Source organism: Gymnoscopelus microlampas (assembly GCF_963454915.1).
Source record: "Gymnoscopelus microlampas genome assembly, chromosome: 2".
Lineage (NCBI taxonomy): Eukaryota > Metazoa > Chordata > Actinopteri > Myctophiformes > Myctophidae > Gymnoscopelus > Gymnoscopelus microlampas.
This window is the reverse complement of record NC_139939.1, coordinates 22896975-22919575: the sequence shown is the minus strand read 5'-3', so window position 1 is coordinate 22919575 and position 22601 is coordinate 22896975. Positions and strand designations below refer to the sequence as shown.

General features: G+C 40.6%; 1 protein-coding gene across 3 annotated transcripts in view; it reads right to left on the bottom strand.

The window, feature by feature from the left end:
• The window catches only part of atf7ip (activating transcription factor 7 interacting protein), a 49001-nt gene extending 38354 nt beyond the window's left edge, over nt 1-10647 (bottom strand). Inside the window, exons 1-2 of one of the 3 annotated variants that reach the window (XM_084044798.1) lie at nt 10379-10647; nt 10178-10257 (exon numbers count right to left, since the gene is read on the bottom strand). The gene's annotated coding sequence lies outside the window, so the exon portion shown is untranslated. Of the gene's footprint in view, nt 1-10177; nt 10313-10378 lie in introns of those variants that run through there. The other 2 variants (XM_084044796.1, XM_084044795.1) reach the window with 2 other exon arrangements.
• Between the last annotated feature and the right edge of the window lie 11954 nt (nt 10648-22601).

The window sequence follows — 22601 nt, the reverse complement described above, 5'->3', positions numbered from 1 at the left end:
CTACGTTTTCTAATAATATGTGCTGCTCGCTACCTAGCAGTAATATTACGGTGCACTACAGTTTGGGGCAGGGGCGATTCTAGGATTAGACCTTTAGAGGGGCTCAGCCCCTAATGAGATGAGATGCATACAGTGCCTTGCAAAAGCATTCCAACTCTTCTGATAAATCAGATTTCACGGTATAACAATGAATACATTAATACTTTATCTTTATATATCCTAGTATAAATAAAGCAAATCTCTGCATGGGTGTGTGTGTGTGTGTGTGTCCTTTGTGTATCTTGAGAATCGATCGACACGGTGCGTGTATCCCGAGGGAGTGTGGTGGCTCCAGTATACCGTTTATCTCCAATACCCATGTAGGCATACTAGAAGTTCGGGCTGATACGCGGCCCTCACACCTACGTGCCACCGCCGATCTGACTGATATTCACATATATAAAGATCTGTGTGTCTGTCAGTCCTTGTCCATTTAATGTCCATATATGGAGATATCTGTATTTGTCAGTCTATGTCCCTTTTACTCCACGATAGTATCACAATAAGTTTTCACCTGCACCTCATAATAAAGCCATATTCCTTTATAATGCACAGCCCTGAAATGGTATGGTGCTACACCACCTGTGTTCAGTCGTCCGATTCTGTGACCAGTCTGACTCTTCATTGTAGTTGGCAGACGCGGCGGGACGTAAACTGAATTCGATAGGTAACCATATGTGGTGTAACTGGGATGCACTTCCGCCACGTGATCAGCCCTAGGCAATCACAGATCGGAGCTCAACCTTTTACAACAACGTAAAGTAGCGGAACTGTCGTTTATAAATCAAGTCATCATTATAATACGATAGCGTGGTTAATAATTTTTTCTTTGGTATGTATATCACACGAAAATTACGGAAATATTAACGCGACTCGGGTCGTTAAATAATGGAGTACGAACATTACCGCGATTGACTGCAAACAGAGAAGTGCAAAATGATTAGCTTACTATTAGCCATTTTGGCTAACTCTCTGCGATCTCTCAGGGCGCGCTGTTTCCCTTCCGGGCCATGTGTGGCTTACTGAGGCAAAATATGGGCCAAAGAAAGATTACAGATGTATACTGAACAATTCAAAGTACACTGTCCAAAGGCGACAGGCATGACCGATTCTTGGACATGAAGTGTATGAAATTAGAGACCTGGTGTGCTAGAACATAGCAGAAACAAATAACTTACCAGAATGACCCGGAAGTCCTAGGACAAGGGGAATGTAGTAATAGATATGGAGATCTGTTGTCCGGAACTGCCGATCCTATCGATATCAACCACTGACAATCCAGCAATAAGTTGCTATATCAAGATGTTCGATGATGCTATGGTATTATGTCTGACTCTGCTCCGGTCCGCAAGTCCAACTACTCTCTCTGTCCCTGTGTCGTCGCCTTTTTATACTCCCCCTGAGAGGTGCCACGTCATACTGCTGACCTCGCCTCATTCTCACTTGGAGATTTACGTGGCACTTATATCCTTATATGGTGTGTACCGTCTATGACGCCAACTCAGATGATGACAGCCTCTGCGTACTGTCCACGACGCCAGTCTCGGATTGTATCAGCCTCTTCGACCCTGCTCCTTGTATGGGTATCTCGGCCGGCTCCATATGTGGGTATCTCGTATGTGGTCTTTATAGTAGAGCGTCAGAACGAACATCTAGAAATAACGTCTACATTCTATAAGGTCCCTGTCAAGAGGTTGGTGGGTTTTTTATGTTCATGTTTTGTTTTGTTTTTCTTTGACTGTGCTTTTGTTTGTTTTTCTGGTTAATCCGTCCTGTGACATTTGTACACCGTTTAAATAATTTTAAAAACCGAACCATTTTCTTTACGACAGTGTTGCCAAATAAGCAACATCACTTCCACGAACAAGCCCAAAACAAGCAACCTCAGCTCAAAATACACAGTGATATGGCCATATACAGTATATTCCTAATAAATAAATAAAAATCAATGCATATGTAGTGCCCCAGACAAGACCCTGCCACAACAACTCACGGTAGGTTGTGCGTCGGTTTGCCGAGTGGGAGACAGGGGTTCAATCCCAGCTCGGATCTAAATCGATACATCTGGCGTAGTCGGCAGGACTTGGAGGAGGTTCTCGCGTGAGGGACATGAAAGACGTGCGCCGTTGAGTGTATCGTGAGCGGCGTAGCGTGCAGTGTGAAGCGCGAGGACACGCTCCCAAAAACTGAGGGGGTAGATGTAGTGGCCCAGACAAGACTCGACCACAACAACTCTGCCAATCGAGCTCAGCTCTATAGGCACGGTAGGTTGTGCGTCGCTTTGCCGAGTGGGAGACCCCAGCTCGGGTCTAATACACTTAACACTAACCAATTCCGGATAAGCGGCCTGACCCTTTACCTTGTACAAGTACAATTTGGACTACTATGAACTTTCGTGCTCCCAAAATGCTCTTTTCAACTTGTCCATAACAGTGGACCCGTCTTTCACAGCCCTTAATTATTTGATACCATTCTCCTGTACTTACTTAACTACCCCTAATAATTTCACTAGCTTTGGTCAGGACAGCAAAGTAACAGCAGAGGTTTTTCATAGCACTAGTAGAATGCCAGAATGACACCAAGATGTCGTCGGGCAATCTGGATACCAAGGAGTCTACATCTGAATCAGTTGTAGTTTGTGCATCGTGTCCTGTACCGTTGGCGGTAGCAGGGTCCAATCACCCGATTGAGTATGTTGAATCGGTGGTGGAGGAATGAATAGCATCTCACTCGTGTTTGCCTGTATCGTATAATGTGCAGACTGATGACATGACATAATTGAACAAAGGACCTGTTAATCTCCTTTCTGTAAAATCACCCAAATTTCTACAACTGTTGATGTAGTGATGAGCTGGGATCGAACCCTAGTCTCCCACTCGGCAAACCAATGCACAACCTACCGTGCCAATATAGCTGAGAGTTGTTGTGGCCGGGTCTTGTCTGGGGCACTACAGCTACTCCCTCAGTTTTTGGGAGCGCATCCTCGCGCTTCACACTAAACGCTATGCCGCTAACGGAGGTATGCACGTCTTTCATGTCCCTCACGAGAGAACATCCTCCATGTCCTGCCGACTACGCCAGATGTAGTGATTTAGACCCGAGCTGGGATCTAACCCCAGCCTCCCACTTAGCAAACCAACGCACAACCTACCGTGTCAATAGAGCTGAGCCAGATTGGCAGAGTTGTTGTGGCCGGGTCTTGTCTGGGTCACTACATCAACATTCTGGATTATTTTTTTTTATTTGTTGCAGAAACAGACAAAGCCAATCAACTTCTGCTAATAATGTCACGTTTCCCCACAGGTTTTATTGAATGCTCTGAATGGCCAACAATTAATCAGGTGTTCCAGACTAAATCAATGTCAGACTTTTCCAATCAATCACTGGATCATTAAGAGCATGTAACAACTTTCTAAAAAGGTTGGTTGCCAAACTAAAATGGGTTTAAAGTTCACCTAAATAAGTATTAAGCAGCACACCATCTGTGTTTACATTAATCACCATTTTCCCTGATTAAACGTATTAGGAGATAAATATATTATTAATTTAATGATGAATGTTACCTTTTATTTTTTATGTGTAGCGCATTTTTAACTCATTCACTACAAGGAATTAATTAATTAATTCATCCATCTACCATCCCCTTGCCAACGGAAACGGCGATGTTACTGTACCTTTGGGGGGAAAAAAATAATATTTTCCGTGACCTCCTTCCTCACAGACATCGGCTCGTTACACATAAGGGGTTCCAGTAGCGTCAGGCGTAAAATATTGTCCGACCGCGATCCTCCATTCCAGAGCTATGGCCGTTTGAATGTGGCTTGTTTTTTGGAAAACAATAGAAATCCGCGAAAATGTGACTTTTGTGAATTATTAACATGGAAGGACGCGATCTTTTTTGTGAATGATCAGCACCCCGGCCCCCAACATTAAAAACAAAAAAAAACTAAATTACTGTATATGAATTGAATACCAAGGCCGGCCCCTCATTGGAAACAAGTCCGCAAGGACTTTTATGAACGGACCTGTTGGACAAAGTATTTTAAATGTAACTGTGCTGTTTTACATTTTTTGCCTAATAAAATATTCAATCAATCAAACGTCTTTTACGTCCTTGGCAGCCTGGGCGTTTGGACGTAAACGACGTCCATTACGTCCTTGGCAGGGAATGAGTTAAGCATAAAGAAATGAAAAAAGTGTGGATGAAAACACTCCCAAAATGAGAAAACAAACATCATATGGCCAAATGACTAAACAAAGTAAACACATGAGATTAATAACTTTGTTTAGTAAGATCAATAAATTACAACATCAGTTTGAGTGTCCCAGGGGCAAATTTATTTTCCCTCCGATTACACACCAATGGTCACTCCAAATGAACCGGTTCCAGCCAGCTGAAACTGGTACTAGTTGTGTGTCTATGCAAGTCGGCTAAAAATATCTCCTCAAAAAGCAGTGGTTTTAAAGGACATGTTTCACATTTTTGGGGGGTGGATGCATGAAAAACTAACATTTGGCAATAAATAACTGGTTTCAATAACACAGGTTTCAATTACCCTAATGATCATGGAGCAATGGTTATGACCAAATGTGTAATAGGTTATGAATTTGTTTTTTTTTACTAGGGCCAGACAACAAAGAGGCAAAACGGAGGGAGAAAATATATGAACCAGAGAACTACCTATAATCACCCTAGACAAGGGTGTTTATGAACACATTCTGCACTCATCAATTTGCAAACCTAATATGACGTAAACACTATAGGGCATCGCAGTTCCGCCCACTTCCTGGTGCCGGAAGTAAATACTCAATGCATTTTTCCCATTGACTTTTCCAAAAATATCTATATCAATTAATTTTTCTGTGATTTTTTTTATTTTATATTTAATGATATGATATACTATATTTAATAAATACCCTTTGTTTTGCCGTTTTCAAAAAAGTTTTTTCACAGAATCAAACGTTTTATGGTCATGATTCACCAGGATCCTGGATAGCTTGATTCTAGGCTTAAATTAATTGATATAAATATTTTTGGAAAAGTCAACGGGAAGTATTTACTTCCGGCACCAGGAAGTGGGCGGGAACTGCGATGCCCTATACAGCAACTAATAACGTTACTGACGTTTAAGCAATATTTTGGTAAACGACTGCACAAAGAAAACAGACAAAAATGAACACATTTCATCTAAAGCCAAACCTTGCCTGAAACCAAGTATAAATAACCCTTTACTTTTGCCTTCAATGTTCATATCCGAGGTGGGTGCCATGCCATTAGTTCGATGGCCTGTTGTTCCGAAGTACCATTGGTCCGGTGGCGTGCATTATAGGGCATAGCAGTGGTGGGCATTTTATGGTGCCACAGATAGAAAACGCATACATTTTTCCCATGGAGACTTCCGAAAATATTTATATAAATATTTATGCCTGGAACAAAGCCATCCTGGTGAATCATGACCATAAAACATTTGATTCTGTGTAAAACATATTTGAATATTCAATTATATTATATACTATTTTACAATAAATGCACCGAATCTCTGTACATATGTGTGTCTGTAATCTCGAGAACCATTCGACTGGCCAACTTCAAATTCGGCACATACGTCGCTGACGACCCGAGGGAGTGCAGTGCCCGGTGTCAAGTCGGTCGGATAGGCTTTGTCCAGAACCACCAGAAAAGGCTCTGGCCATGGCCCAAATGAGCCAATTGATTGCCATAGCAACCCCAGCCTATGCTTAATTTGGCAAATTTCCCACACCTGCCATTTGATTACTTAGTCAGTCCACTTTCCACAGTCAGTTTGCACTCTTCAGACAGACATTCTCCACACAGTCTCCACAGATGTTTACCACTGCACAAGGACTTTACAGAACCGTCGATCCCCCCGACATGCCCATATATGGGCATACCCATATATGATTGAAAACAGTGGGTTGCGCACATCCAATTTGTTGCTGGACACAGATTGATAGTTCAAAAGAAAAACAGTCTGCACAACAGCATTGGTCCTAAGTGTTTAGTTTACTTTAAAACACAGGAAAGATTACATGGTACAAAGTTTCGGCCACAGTTGGCCTTCATCAGGTGCCCATATATGGCCATATACTGATAACATGGATCTCCATATATGGTCACAAAAGGGACAGACAGAGACGGTTACAATGGGTACTCTGACAATGAGCATAATAGGTATTGCATAACAGGGTGGGGCATGCATTCCCTATTTGCATCGTTCCCAACTTACATGGATCTCCATATATGGTCACAAAAGGGACAGACAGAGACGGTTACAATGGGTACTCTGACAATGAGTATAATAGGTATTGCATAACAGGGTGGGGCATGCATTCCCTATTTGCATCGTTCCCAACTTGCATCGTTCCCGAGTAAGCTAGTGCCCAGGCACCTGTCTAGTATTTAATAAATACCCTTTTTTTGCGGTTTGACACAGTATCAAATGTTTTATGGTCATGATTCACCAGGCACCTGGCTTGGTTCCAGGCTTAAAATAACTTTTGGAAATCTCTATGGGGGAAATGATGGGTTTTCTATCTGTGGCACCACAAAATGTCCGCCACTGCTTTGCCCTATAACAGGGGTTCTCAAACTTTTTTTTCCCACAACCCCATTTTATGAGGGACCCCATCAGCCCCCCCCCCCCCTGTGGTAACGTGAGCTGCCGGCCGCGAACCCCTGATGAGGTTTTTTCATTGCGCATTAACTACATTAATAAAAGCTATGGAAGTGGTTCTGTACACTACACACATTTGTAAACTGAAGCATTTAGCCAAAATATGTTGCTAGAACCACCAGTTTCTTGATCCAGCTCTCGATTTTATCATTGGCCACCGACCGTGGTGTTTGTCTCCGTCGAGGCAGCTGTTGCTGGTCGGGTTGTCTGTCTGTGAGAATTCTTTCCCCGCTCGGTAATGTTACATCGCGATCCGTAAATTGAACGGTTTGTTGACTCAAATGCCGATCCGGGGCTTAATTTCTTTGCTGGTTACAACAGATAAAATATACACAGTGACCCCTCCAGCGAGGGTACGGCTGGAACGGCACCGTGGTCCTTGCCCAAATTTGGAGGCATAGACGACTGACGTCACAGATTGTCCAATAGCCACATAAGGTCCGAGATCCACATGGAAGCAATTATTAGACCCTCTATCTGATACGCATTCTAGTTGCATATAAGCAACCTTCAAATACATGTTTAGAATTGACCAATATTACAAAGTATAGCTTAAAGATGTTACATTGATTTATGTAGTGTTATTAACCACTTAAACCCCATATGGGTAACCGGAGTCCCTCAGGGCTCAATACTAGTGTATTTTCAGTTTTCCGTTATTGTGGGGAAAGCTTTCGCTGAAAATAGCCAATCGACAAGCTTTCGACGAGCTTACGAGCTTGTCGATCGTCTATTTTCAGCTAAAGCTTTCCCCACAATACCGATGCTGGGGTTTAGCATCTGTTCAATTCGGGTGCAACAATACTCTTGACATGTCCAGTCTTGCATCATGTATGTTTATTGAGTGGGTTGTGGAGCTGTGCGCCTTACAACTATTTACCAGTAAAGCTGTACAATAATGATAATTTGATACATTTGATCAATTGTATCACCAGATACAGCTTACCAAAATTCACCAAAGTAGTAGTTGTAGTATGTTGACACAATGGTATTCAATAGCTTATAAGGCTGATTCAAATACTTTGAGGCTTCAATTGTCCAGTATCAAATCTGAAATACAGTGCAACAACCAAACGGCACTAAAATAAATCTCCACACTCAAAATTAACTTGATGGCTTCTTCAGACCATATATAACGCAGCAAGGAGAGAAAATGGCAGACATGTCAGCCACAGGCATGCATCAGTTTTGATTGTTGCCATGGTAATCAATATCAAATCAGTAATCAAATGTGGTGGTGGGGGGGGGGGGGGGGGGTTTGAAGTATGACTGTAACAAGGTTCTGTCTATAAGCTCCAAAGGAAAGCTCACGCACACATATAGGAGAAGGAATGCACGAACAGCACATAAAGATAAACATGAAGCTGTAAACATTAAATGAATGTTGTTGTCCAGCTGCTTCCAGGTGTACTAGCTCCAGTCTCACTGCAATCCAAAGCACTATTTAACAATCTAGACATTGCACAATGTGCCGCAAGGCTAATTACATTATTAAACCAATACAATTGAACTGTCTTCTTTCTGAGTGACAACATTAAAGGTGTTCACATTCCCACTCAAACTTAACACTGGCCTGCTTCAAAGCAGTGGTCTACTACTCAAAAAGAACAGTCCACAGAATGCCTTAACTGAGTAATTATGTAGTATTTATGTAATAAACAAATACATATCAAGCTTTGAAGCTCATTGGTCAATGTCAATATACAATTCTCATCGATCGACATACAGCATAGGCAAAATTTAAACCTTTAAAAATCAGAACATAGCACCTGCCATTAGGCCAGCACAAGCTGAAGCAAATAAACAAGTGGGAGGAGCATGTCAAGCCTGTGCTTTTTCTGCTGTGGAGAAAGCAGAGTATCGAGTTACCAGTGTCCCACGTGAGCAGACACACCAGATAAAGTGGGGGAGGGGAAACTGGAAACAGGTCTGTAGCATGTCCTGCTAGTCCGTAAAGTCAAGTTCTACACAGGTCAGCAGTGTGTGTGGAACAAATGAAGTCACAATTACTGAAATCCATTTGAATGGTGCATAACTTATACAGTTTAAGTCTGTGGACTGACAAACAAAAATCTAAAATGTTGATGTCTTTAGTAGATTACTACGTTCTCTCTTAAACATATCCACATTTAACATATTTGTATTTATTTCATAAAACAATAAAAGGCATATCGCAGCCTAGAAAACAGGAATAAGAAGGACTAGGAGGGGGAAAAACAGTTCAGCTCTTGCCTTGCCAGTCTTTAAGCCACACCCCCTTCCTAGACCAGAGCACTGCATGGAAAATTACTGCAGGAATGTACCACTGTCGGCTTAGAGGGGTACTATGTTCAGAACACTAAAGTTACTCAACTTGAGTGAGCATACCTTTCTATTTTTTTCTAACGTTTTTTTATGACTCCAATTGAATAACTGTCACTCTGTCTACTATGATCAAGCAGTTAAGAAACTATACAGGAAGTGATTTGCTAAACATTTGCTGAAGTTCAACGCTTAGCTCAAAAGTAAAGTTAATCACTTTAAGTTAAGACACCTGGTAGAAGAAAAGATTTATTTTGTCACTGCTCCACGTTTTGGTTGTTTTAACAGATAAAACTAGCTACCTTTTGGACAGAACAGGTTGACACTTTCAGTCTTCAATGAGTAACAATATCTATCCATCTATCCATCCATCTTTGTCTGTCTCTCAATATGCCCAAATATGGAGATGACTGACAGCATTGAGGTCATAGACTGGCCTCCAAGTACTCTGATAACAGGCACTCACTGGGCACTATAACGGATACTGCATTAGAGTGAGGAAATGGGTTAGTCGAAATTGCTAACCATTTATAGTGATGAAGGCTAAATGTTTAATGGCACAGTACTTAATTCGTTATTTCCTGGTTACTGGTTGCATTTTTAGAAAAGTGATTATATATGCAAGCCAGCAGTGGTCTATCATATTGATAAATAATTAAGATGTTTAATATCGGCAATATTTAGTTAAAGCGGTGTGAAAATATGGACAAATCAATTAACCGCTAGCTGGACTTGCATTAATTTCTTCACAAAATAAGGAAAACGTATGCATCGTTACATAGTTGATGTGGTGTCGCTGTACCATGTAGCATTCATTTTGAACAGAGATGGATGAAACCAATTGTAAAGCTAATTAGCGATACTGAAATGCATACTTGTACACCAACTGCCAATTGAGCTAGCTTCCAAGTCCTTCCTGCTTGATTCTTGACCAGCAGGGGTCACTATGACATGTAATCAACCTTACCGACTTGCAATCAAATTGCAAATATAGGCTACTCTGTAATAAACTATGCTTATTATCTTCCTTCAGTTTGCAGACTACTGCATAACACATACCCATGGACCCCATGTTGTTTATTCACAGGCTAAGCAAATGCTAACATGTTAGCATGCAATCAGCTTACTGATAGGTTACTCACCGGTGTTGGACGAGAGCGACGTTCCCCGCGAAATCGCGTCACTGCACGAACGCTCTCCTTCTCTTGCACACTTCCGGACCCTGGTTTCAAACGTGACAGTTGGTTACAGAGCGGAGTGATTGGGTGTTGATGCATGCACAGTGAGGATCACTCGTGTGATTTCTGGTATGATGACTAGTGCATCAAAACAAAAAACCTTACCGACGGTGCATTCACGAGCTGTTCCGTCCGACTCTTCTCTCACACACGGCTCGGTCGATCGGCACAGAGAGGCTCCTCCTCCTTTCGTGCTGAGCGCGCCAGACGTCAGGCAGCAGTGGGGGGTGGGGTTGTTACAGGCACAGCAGAGAGCAGAGCGGCGACGAAGAGCAGTCCACAGGAAAAACAACACGTGTAGAGATATTTGTTTGTTTTCCCAACCAACTTTTAGTCTCTTTTGACCGATCCTGGTGCTGAAGCAGTTAGATCTAACAAGGTGAGTATGTGCAAGTTAGGCAACAGGGACGTGCTCTACGTTTCTGGACGGAAGTGAAAGTTATATGTAGGGTTGCTCTACAACCCTAGTGTGACCGACTGTCTAGCTAGACGGCTGAAACACCCTCACACAGACCGAACCGTCGGTCGATCGCGCCGAGGGGGAGAGGGAAAAAAAGGGCAGAAGCAACTTGTGGGGGGAAGGGCGCCGATTCTGGTTAGGGAGAAAAAAAGACAGGGGAGGGGTATCGGGCAGTGGGAGGAGTCTAAAGAACAGTCTGAACACTTTGTCCTCCTGAAACTGGTATTGAGATAGGAAATTGGTTCGGCTTTAACCGATGTCAGTATGAATAATGCAGACTGAATACATAGTGAAAAAATATATAATAATATATAATAATCTCAGATATGTGTAACAACCTTTGGGTGGTTGCCTATCAGCCTACATACTTTTGTGGTTGTACAATTACAGTAACCTATACAGTGATGTCATACTGTTCCTGTCACTGTCAAACTGTGAACTTAACTAATTAGTAAGGAAAAGTGTGTGTGTGAGAAGGTATTCTATCCTTTATAATTCAAAAGCACCGTTGTAGCCTCAAAGAGAAATAAAGATATGGTACAATGCATTATAAAAAAAAACAATTGATTTTCTGCTTTGCTGTGTGAAATGTGGTGGCCAATCCATATTCTCATAATAACTTTCAATAACAGAGTTTGTGGATTTTTCAGCCATTACAGTAATGAGTATTATATAAGGACAGCCATTTTGTTGCTTCATGTGACTACAGGAAACTTGTAGTTACCCAAGTCACCAATAGGGGGTGCAATTTGATAATGTTCTCCACAAATGTTACTGATCAATTGTACTCATCTACCTGATAAAAACTTGGGGTAGAGGGTGATTTTTGAAACTCCAGATTTCCTATGTTATTAAGAAGAAAGCATGACAGTGGAGAACAAATACTCATTGATACTAAACAAAATGTGCCTGCGCACGAACACACAAATTACACACAAGACAATGGGCGTGTACGCTTCAAAATCATATCGGGTAACTTTCTATACACAGATTAGTATTTACAGTTTGAAAAGGAACTGCTCAAGAAGGTACGCACATCTCTGCATATTTTGCAGATTTTCTGGGAGAATGGTATGATTTTATAATTGGGTGACACTCAGTGGCAAGGAAATTACGAATATGCTTGTTTGGTGGTCAATTCCTGTGATTCAGTCTAATAAAAGCCCACAATGACATTCATGTTTGTGCGTTTTCAATTGTCGTATTCTGTTCGCCAAGTTGAACAAACTAATTTCCCAAAAGTGGACAAGTATTATAAATTAACTGAGCAGATTAATTTGTCAAAAATATTTTATAGACAATTAGGTCGGTTCTCTCTATCACACATGAGCGACGAATCCCAACAAAATTTGCATCTGTAAGAGTGTGATGATCATGCCTAACTGTGCCAATCATGGCTATTGGATAACCATGAGAACAATGTAATCAGACGTGAGCGTGTCTTTAGAGACTATACTGATTTTTGGCAGACGATACCAGCCATGTGCTGGTCTCGCGTAGAGAGCGTTGAGTCTCCTCTCCTCCAGTGGCCGTGGCACTGATTATGTGCTTGCCAGCAGTGGCCTCCCCCTTAAAGTCACACCACTTTTTTCCCTCCTCATAATGTGCACAACTCTGAACATACAGTGTAGACTGCAGTGACCTACTGGCACTTCTTTATCTCATTTGTTGTTTGTTTGAGAACACTAGTCTATCTAGATGTAACACTGTAACTGAAACAGCCTCACACAGACTGACATCATTCACATGGGAAAAAAGGAGGAACAGAGGGTAGATGTACTCGTGGGTGGAGGGGGAAGGGTGCAAGTCGTTGCAAAAGATAAAGACTGTGGGAGGGGAATCAGTCAGGGGGAGGAGTTTAAAGAAGGCAATGATAAACAGCTTGTTCTGAAACTGGTATGGAGCTAAATACATTTTTACTTTCTACACACTTTTGTGACAGTGCCATGACACTACAGAATGACATTGCTTGTCATTGTCATACTATGCCCGTGCCATGACATTATTAAATGATCTATTAATTTAGTAGAGCTATTTATGCCACAGACAAATAAATCTTCCCTTTCTAGTTCAAAAGCACTTCTTGAGGTCTACAAATGGTTTTCTTTTCTTTTTTCACTTTTTTTCGGGGAGAATATTCTCATTCTACTTGTCAATAACAGATTTTGTGGAATGTGCAGACATAATCATGTATATTAGTGTAAGCACACTAGCACAGCCATTTTGTTCATCTAGTTGAAGGAAGGAAAGGCGTAGTTCCCCAAGTCACCAGTAGAGGGAACAATGTGCTGAATTTCTCTACAAATGTTACTATGTTTGTTCGTGTACATCTCCCTGATAAACCCTTGTGGCTGCCAATAGAGCTAACAAAAACAAAATACACTACACATTTCAGTAACAGCAGATTTTGACTGTTGCCTGTGAGAAAAGCGTGTGTGTGTGTGTGTGTGTGTGTGTGTGTGTGTGTGTGTGTGTGTGTGTGTGTGTGTGTGTGTGTGTGTGTGTGTGTGTGTGTGTGTGTGTGCGTGCGTGCGTGCGTGCGTGTGTGTTCGTGTGCGTGTGTGTGTGCGTGTGCGCGCGCGCCATATTTATAGAGGAGTGTGTAGTATACACATACAGATTAAAACAATATGCAATTGTCAATAAATGTTTGCAGAGAGGCATTAAACCATTATATTAATGCATATTATATAACGACAGCCATTTTGTTGGCTGAAGGAAACATGTAGTTACTCAAGTCACCCATAGGGAATGAATGTGGTTAGCACCTCTTTTTACTCTGAGTGCCCTGATCTCCTGTTTTTTTTCCCTGATGTTTTATCCTGTCTGATCCAGGAGCACCTTTTACAATTTTAACCTTTTTAACCTTTACGTCTCCGGTGAGCACCTGGTTGCTTTGTTCTCTCTGCAATATAAAATTAAAGCTGATAAATGGGTAGTCTCTTCTGAATGGTTGAACATTTGCTGCCCACTTGATTGCTATAGGAATATAGTGCTTTAACCTTTTAACAAAAAACGTTTTTTTTAGACAAATAAAATTCACTTACACTACATTTAATGTTAACACGTGAATGCACTACATGAACCCTAGCATTCCTATACCGGGCATGTCATAATATGTGATCTTTTTATGAAAATAGACAAACATTCTGCGAAAGTATGAGATCTACAAGCGTACAATGTGTTGCAATGTGAGCTTGTAGATTGGCTATTTTCGGCAAAGAGATTTGGTATAGAGATGAAGGAAAGTCACATTTCTTGAAATCCACGATTATATTTTACTTAAAATTTTAGCTCACGATTCGGTTCAATTTTCAATTTAGCTTTTTTCTTAATGTGCACAGCTCTGAACAGAGCGTAGATTGCAATGACCTACTGCCACTTCTTTATCTCATTTTGTTTGAGAACACTAGTCTATCTAGTGTCTACATACACTGTAACGGAAACAGCTTCAAAGATTGAACATTCACACAGGAAAAAGGAGGAGCAGAGGGTAGATGTACTTAGAGCGGGCAAAGGGCAGTTTGCCGTTAAGAAAGATAACACTGGGGGAGGGGAATCAGTCAGGGGGAGGAGTTTAAAGAAGACAATGAAACTGATATGGAGAAATGCTTATTTTAAATGAGGCAAGCTGTATACATTTTACAAAATATCGTAACATTTGCAAGATTTTATAAATATTAGATCGTTTGTGTAGAGGAGTGTCACAATTCTTTTTTTTAAGGTCATCATTCGATTCAATTTCTAATGTTTCTATTTTCTTGTAATGTGGGCAGCTCTGAAGATGCAGTGTAAACTGCAGGGACCTATACTGGCACGCACTTAATTATCTCATTTTGTTTGAGAACACTCGTCTATATAGAGAGGCTGTTACTGAAACAGCCTCACAGACTGAACATTCACACAAGAAAAAAGGAGGAACAGAGGACAGTATGTACTTGTGGGGAAGGGTGTGGTTTGTCATTGCGAAATATAAACATTGGGGGAGGGGAATCAGTCAGGGGGAGGAGTTTAAAGAAGACAATGAACCGTTTGTTCTGAAACTGGTGTGAAATAGTAATATTTAAATGACAGTGACACTATGAAATTGTCACTTAATTAAGTCAAATTATGTATGAGAGATTTATAAATACATTCTAATTCAAAAGCTCATTTCTAGCCTGAACTAGAAATATAGATATGGTACAGTATGTTGTAAGGTGAGCTCACCATATACCTACAAATGCTTTTCTTTTTCTTTTTTCTCTATTTTGTATTTATTTATGGATGCTCTAACAATATTCTCATTCTAATTCTCATTCATTCTACAAATGTGAGGCTTTTATTATCTGTGTTTAAGTCCAGTAAAAGCTCAGTTTCATTTATGTATGAATACGGATGACCACTTTAACCATATGAATCCTATCATCCCTATTCTGGGCATGTCATAATAATATGCAAGCTTTCTGCGAAAATAGACAAAGTTTGAACATTCGGCGAAAGTATCAGATCATCGTGCTACGTTGTGAGCTTGTCTACTTTCAGCAAAGAGATTTGGTGCAGAGTAGGAGTGTCACGTTTTTAAAATCCATGATTCGAGTTGACTTTTGATTTAAGTGTTTTTCTTTTTTCTTCTAATGTGCACAGCTCAGTCTGAACATAACAGTGTAGACCGCCGTGACCTACTGCCACTTGTTTTTATCTCATTTTGTTTGAGAATACTAGTCTATCTAAAGAGGCTGGAACTAAAACAGTGGAGGAACAGAGGGTAGATGTATTTGTGGTTGGAGAGGGAAGTGTGCAGTATGTCATTGCAAAAAAATAAATACTGGGGGAGGGAGTCAGTCAGGGGGAGGAGTTAAAAGAAAACGATAATGAACAGCTTGTTACAAAACTGTATGGAGAAATACGAGTATTTGAATGAGGCAAGCTGAATACATTTCACAAAATCTCTCTTTTGTAACCTTTGCAAGATTTTCTTCATACTTTCATGACTCCATGACCCATCATTCAGAGAGATCAGGAAATCTTACCTTTGTAATTCTAAAGCTCATTTCTCGCCTGAACTACAAATATAGCTATGGTATAATAGTGCATTGTAAAATGAGTAGGGGTGTTACGATAAAGAATTTGGGGTCCGATCCCTGATTTTCCCCCTCAAGATCGGCCAATACCAGCTGTTAATATTATTATTATTATTATTATTATTATTATTATTATTATTATCAAAAGAAAATAAAGCACTTCCATTCAGACACATTCCAGGATATGGATGGTGTCATATTTCCATAACAACAATAGGCTTATAATTGTTTAGTTAACACCACTGAGTGCCTGGCGTTCATCATAATGTTCACGGAAAAAACTGACCTTAGGTCAAAACTGCACCTGGTGTGTGCCGGGGGAGGGGGGCATACTCATTTAGAGAAAACATCTCTGTCTGCCTGCCTTTCATCATAGCCTTTCATCGTTCAAAAGGAAAACGAACGAAAAACGAAACGTCAAAACTGCACATCGGTGTGGGATTTAAAACTGTAACCCATTGCCTACAAGAACAGTCCCTTTCTACTGTAATGGAGTGCTTTGTTCCAGCTTTTGGAACAATACCGATGGGGATGGTACCTGGGGTCTTGCGCTTCATATGGTCGGAAGATTGGTTTTCCGGATGGAGTAATTTAGAAACAAACTAATGATTCATTTGGAGTGAAAATCGGCTGATTTAAATATGTGGCCTTTTTTTTTTTTGTGTGTGTGTGTGGGGGGGGGGATGATACTTTAGCAATATTCCAATTCTAATTGTCAATAACAGATTTTGTGTCATTTTCAGCCATTATAATTAAGCATAAGCCATATTATAGTAAGGACAGCCATTTTGTTTCTTCATCTGGTTGAAGGAAAGATGTCGTTACCCATGTCACCAGCAGAGGGTGCAATTTGCTTTTGCTCAATACAAATTAAAACCGTGGCTGCCATTACAACTAAAGTGTCTTCTTAGAGTTTGGATTGTGAAACTCCAGAATCTCAATGTTATTAAATTATACTAATTACAAACGAAAGCATGGCAATGAGATAAAAGCAACTACATATGCTACTACATATTTTAAAAAGATTTTGGCTGTGTCCTCTGAGAAAAGCTTCTGAACACGTGTGTGTGTGTGTGTGTGTGTGTGTGTGTGTGTGTGTGTGTGTGTGTGTGTGTGTGTGTGTGTGTGTGTGTGTGTGTGTGTGTGTTTGTGTGTGAGAGAGAGAGAGAGAGAGAGAGAGAGAGAGAATCGAGCGAGCGCGCACACAATTCACAGGACCATATCTATAGAGTGTGTGTACACAAAACCATCAACCATTATATTAATGCACGCATTATATAACGACAGCCATTTTAGTGGCTCATATTGCTGAGGGAAACATGTAGTTACTTAAGTCACCCACAGGGGGTGCATGTGTGATTAATGTTCTCTACAAATACTAGTTTTTTTTATGTGATAGACCCCTGTGGCAACTGATGTCAGTTACAGCTAAATTTGAGCATTGTTGCACTCAGAGGCTGGGTTTTGCAACTCTCGAATCCCTGTTATTAAATGATATTGATAGAAACAAAAGCATGATAATGAGCTTTAAAAGCCAATGGCAGGAGATTGTGTCTGTTGCCTCTAAGAAGTGCTTCTGAACACATACATAATGAATAACAACAAATATACTCAAAAAGAATAGTCCAGTGAGTGGAAATGCAGGAAGTCCCTGTACCAGTTTGGATATTTGGTAGTGCGTTATTGAAGTGCAAGATGCAGACATGTAAACGGAATTTATCTAATGGCAATATCAAATATCTAAATATTGAATCAAGCAATTTACACAAAATGCAGAGTAGAAATTAAAATGGCCCCAGAAGTGTTTTAGAGTGAAATACCCCTTTAAATACATGAACCATAGCATCACTATTTTGGACATGTTATAAATAATAGGTACATTCAGCAAAAGTATCAGATCTACAAGCTTACAACAACACGTCACAACAACGCATTGTGAGCTTGTAGAACGGCTATTTGCAGCAAAGAGATTTGTTATATAGGCAATTTTAAAAACTTTTTTTTTTTTGCCAATATATGGCAAACATATGCAGAATATATTCTCCATATATGCCATATTCAGGTTCATATATGACATATATTTCCTATATATCCACATATATTATATGTGGATATAGGAAATATATGTCTCTTCAATGTCCACATATATGGATATATGTACATATATAGAAACATATATGCAGGCGTCCAATTTCGTATATGTCACATATATGATAAACATATATGATGCATTTAAAACATATATGTTCATATATCCCCCCCCCCCCCCCCCCCCCCCCTGGTGGCAGAGGCAAAAATCGCCTATGTAGAGTAGTGTGTCACAATTCTCAAATTCCGTGATTCGATTTGACTTGATTTTAAGGTCACAATTTGATTACATTTAAACGTTTTTTTGTTGTTGTAAAGTTCCCTTCTGCCATATAGTGGCTCTTCTTTTACATAACTGCTCTGTGCACTCTTTACATCAAAGGGCAGGTGCCTTTCAAGCTCTGATAGCAATTTAGATTCAGGTAAAGTCACATAAAATTTAACTTGGTTTTGCTCATTTCGATCATCTTTCTTCTTTTGGCTAATTCCGATAAGGGTTCGCCACAGCGGATCATCCGTTTCCATCTGTTTCTGTTCTCGGAATCTTCCTCAGTCACTCCACCACGTGCATGTCCTCTCTCACCGCATCCAAAAACCTCCTCTTTGGCCTTCCTCTTCTCCTCTTGCCTGGCAGCTCCATCTTCAGCATCCTTCTCCCAATGGGCCCTTCATCCCTCCTCCGCACATGTCCAAACCATCTCAACCACACCTCTCTTGCTTTATCCCCAAACCTTCTAACCCTCTAATGTAATGACCCTCTATCTAATGTAGTCATTTCTTATCTTGTCCCTCCTTGTCACTCCTAAAGAGAATCGTAGCAGCTTAACAATGAGTTCTGAGCTCTTAGAATGGCTAGTTTTGACGTACCATGAAAGATATAATAATTTGATTGAACGCATCAACAATGGAAGGTTGAGGTCATGCATGTTGGCAGCTGGATGTTGGGGTATTGTCTGCACAAGCCAAGGTCTGTCATTTGACTCCTGCATTTGTTGCTTTAGCAATGATCTGGATGCATGGGATCAGGTTACACTCGCAGCGTGTGCTGCGCTATTTTAACCGCTTAAACCCTCTCATCTTAGTAAAACAGACCTGAGTTGCAACTTGGACAACTTTTTTCCATCTACACCAAAACCAAGTTAGTTATAATGGGGCCAAGTCGGACCAACGGTTGGAATAATGACATGGCACTGAATACTATCGATGTATTAAAGAAACTTAGTTTACGCATGGGTCAAAAACAACCCGAAAACCAGTCTGTGGTTTTGCTGAATAAGCAACCTCTTGAGTCACAGTATAAGACAGGTCACAAATGTCGATGTAACACTGCCACCAAAAAGATCACGAATGTGGATTAACACTGCCACCTGAGCCTCGCTCCTCCTGTCAACAACACAAGCCGAGATTCACAGCAGCGTAGCTCCTCACAGCCACAGGAGGAAAAAGCGATCCAAATCCACTAGGATAAAAACCAATGTGTGCATTTAGTAGCATGACACAATCAGCGATATTGTCATTAGTTATATCGTCATCAACTCATTGTCGTCTCGTGGCGATAATCATCATGGCCCACAAAATGCTTTTTTATGCAAATGTACATTTTGTTTGTTCTAGTGTAATTTGTGGTTAATTTGTTCCCTTGTTTTGATAATTTGTGTGCACAATTAATATTCCAACCTCCCGTGCTCTCTTTGCCCGCACCCCCGAGCACCCTCACTTACCACACTTACCATACCACACTTCTATAAATACCCCCTTTGCTAACTTCTAGTCACAGACTGTGACTCCCTGCCTGCTCCTATTGCACTGGTGAGTATGGTAAATCCCTCACACTGAATTAGGTATATGCTGCATATGTACTACTACACCAGGGGCTGAGGCACTGATTCTGTGCACACCACCATACTAGCGGTCTGGCATATTTAGCCCAACTCACAATGACTCACGGTACAGTATACTTGACATTACTGCTGACTATTTTCAAAAGCATAGCTTACTTACTGTAGTCCGTTTGATTTTCAAGGGTTCTGTTGGATTCAATTAATTATAAAAACTTGCTTGAGATAGATAATCCAACACAGTAAACTTTATTGCATGTTTATTTTTTGTCAGTCATATTATATTTTAATCCATTTTAAAGTTCAGATTAATTTGAAAAGTATGCTGTAATAATACATACCTAATACACGTGGCAGCCATCTTTGTTTATATAGCATGTCAACAATTCTTTCAACTCGGTTTTATACTCCGCCATACTATGGCATTGCGCGCAAAACAAAACAAAGCCGATCTACAAGCTCATGTAAGGCTTTAACTCGACTATTTTTAATGCGCGACGTCGTTGTATGGCGACGTATAATGCATAGTGCAGTCATACACAAAGCGACTTTGACTTGATGTGTCGAGGAGAAAAGGCAGAGGTAGTAGTGAAAACAAACAGCCATTACAGTCAAGGTCTTACAAAAAGAAACAACACACGAGTCACCAATTGAAGACCATGACACAACACTACACATAAAGATCCATAACATAATCCCCTAACGCAGGGGTTCTCAACAGGGGCCACCCACATAGAAAAATGGCCCACCTAATAGATTTTGCAAAAAAAAAGGAAATTTTATTTTTTTATAATTATTATTTTTAAGAAAAGCCCAAAATACGAAAATGTTCGCGGGCTAGGGACGTACGGGCACGGGCTAGGGCTAGGCTCCCATCTAGGCCCAGCCTGTACTAGCGTTCTGGCTGCGCCACTGGTTCTCAACCAAGGGTTCGCAAACCCCTCCAGTACCATACAACATGAATGGTACTGGAGGGGGTTCTCAACACAATTGTGAAGAAAATAGGATAATAAATAGACATATTCAGTACACGGTAGAAGAAGAGCGTGAGATTGAGTCTAAAGTGAGACAGAGTTGAAATTGTTCACTACACACACACTACAGTACGTCATAGAGAGTACTTCAGTTAAACACTTGAGACAGAAGAGGTTCAGTTCTCAGAAAAGGTTGAGAATCCCTACGTGCCCTAACACATTCCCATATTCAAATATCAACCCTACATTCCCTGTGACCCAAAATGCATCCTGGGAAATATGCAAATATAGCCAGATTCAGTGGACACGCCCCAGTATCCAGGGCAGAGAGAACAGACGGAAGACTGCATGTATTTTCAAAATCTTTTAAGCTTAATTTTCGAAAAGATTTTTTTTTAATCATTCAAATTTGGCTGGTTGGTTAATAACACATTATTCTGTGATGTGACAAAATGAGAAAACATAATTAATACATACAGTATAATTACTGCTTTACAACCAATTTAACAGTGCAATGTTTAGCCAACACTGAATCAACTGATCAGGTAAGTTAGATATAACATTTTAATGACTAGAGAAAATGCAAATAAACGCAGAATCTAACAAGACTGTGTATAATGATGGTGTGGCTTCCCTGTGAATCGCTGACATATGATGATGTCATATCGCTCAAATATGGAGTTCGGTGGGACGTTGGATCAGAGATTAAAAAAATCAGTCCAGACCAGTGGTTTACAAGAGAAGCCATGCCTAGAAGCCACGCTGTAAAAATAAAGCCATCAACAGGAAAATTGCTCATTTTCTTGCTTAATGTTTATGTACGATTTGGCTGAGCTGTGAATAAACAATGATTGATGGTCTTTTATGTCATACCACGTTTATTATCTACAGTGAGCAGCTCTGAAGTTTCTCAACAGTGTTGACTGCAGTGATCTATTTTACTGCCATTAGTATTTTGTTTGTTGATCTAGTCACTGAAACAAACACCACCACCACACCGAATGCCAGCGTGGCAAAAGGGGAGGGGTTGGGGGACACAGAGTGCAGTAGCACGTGTGTGTTGAGGGGGAGGGCACAGTTTGTCGTTAGGGACAAGAGACTGGGGAGGGGAATACAGTGGGAGGAGTTTAAAGAACAGTCTTGATGTATTAAGCGCAGCCATTTTGTTGCCTCACAGAATGTAGTTACTTAAGTCACCCATAGGAGATGCAATGTGTTAATGTTCTCCACAAATATTTGTGTTCATCTACAAGATAGATTTGCGCAGAAAAATGATCATGATTGTGACATCATGACAATGATCAACTAGATTTCTCAGTGTTATTGTTGATGGTAGAGGTTAAGATTATTTCATTTTAGGTTTAGCCCACATGCGCCTTTAATCTCACAGGCTCTTTCTCTAGTGTCATCCATACACGACACTGTTACTCTTTCAACCTTCCAAGCGGACTCAAAAACATAAAAAGGAGTGAGTGTACCATAGACAATCGGAGGATAATTATGAATGAACTAGTTATGATCTAATTATCTATTATATTATTATAATCTAATGGTCCATTTCAAAATAAAGTTGTAATAATGTAAAACAGAAGAATGAAGGTCACACTCAAAACTACTCAGAAAAGGCACACTGACAGGATTGATTCCTTCACGGTGCCTCCAGCTTGGCCACAATTGAATTGCGGCAGGGGAGGCATTCTGCCGCTGCACTCACAACCCCTACAGGCTGGTTGGGGCACCAGAACTGGGAGGGATAGCATGTCATGTTCCTCCGCATGCTTTACGGCCCAAAGGAAACTCCTCACTGCCAGGTGCAAAGAAGCAGCTGAAAACGTCGGGATCCATTTTTAGATGGTGGGCCCATGTTTATGTGTTGCAAAATACCCCTTATCTTTTAAGGCATAG